This window comes from Ammospiza nelsoni, chromosome 1 (assembly GCF_027579445.1).
Source record: "Ammospiza nelsoni isolate bAmmNel1 chromosome 1, bAmmNel1.pri, whole genome shotgun sequence".
Taxonomy (NCBI): domain Eukaryota; kingdom Metazoa; phylum Chordata; class Aves; order Passeriformes; family Passerellidae; genus Ammospiza; species Ammospiza nelsoni.
The window spans coordinates 129,540,462-129,541,319 of record NC_080633.1 but is presented as its reverse complement, the minus strand read 5'-3'; positions in this window follow the sequence as shown (position 1 = coordinate 129,541,319).

Genomic DNA, 858 nt, shown 5'->3' with positions numbered 1-858 from the left:
TCTAGTAACATTATTCCAATTGAATTTCCATCATAAATTGAATTGGGTGAGTTAAACTGATTTTTTACTTGTCTATTGATTTTACTCTACTGACATTTTGAAAGGGTATTACAATACCTTTGCTATGGAATATCTTTCTCTTTCTGACCTCTGTAAACAGGGTTGCCATCTCTGGATGTCCATGCTCCTCTTTACATGGATTGGTTGGCCTATTCTCTTAAGTGTTGTCAGTATCCTTAGGTCTGGAGTGGCTCCCAACCATGATCAAACTTTCCATCTTGCTGCTCAGCAGACCTATGGCCTCTGCTACCACACTGGGATTGTTCTGCCTTTCTTCACTCTCCACCATGAAAGTATCAGCTCTACAGAACGATACCACTCTGAAATTAGACCAGACATAGAACATAGTTCCAAACTTCCTAAATGCAACCATGAAAAACAGGGCTCCAGAAGAATGTATACTTCTAGCATATTATGATCATTGAACATTTTGGAAGGTTCTGAAACTGCCTGAAAGCAGCTTGAGCAAAGGATCATCAGTGCATGAGATGGCAATTGGTGGCACAGGGTGACTCACTGTGGTCTTTTGTGCCCATATGGCCCAGCACAGGTAGGAATGGAATTTATTGCAGTGCAGGACTAAAATTAAAGCCCTGAGTCGGACTTAGAAAACAGTTAAATACAATAATGAGCAGTTATCCATTGCTAAGTTACTGTCCTCTGCTACTGGAGGGCTCTGAATTGTGTTCTGTTGCAGGACAAGGGCATCACATCATGCTCCATGGAAGAGGACATGGACATCTCTCTCATTCAAGGGCAATTTGGGTCCTCTGAGGACAAAGATAACAATGATGATTA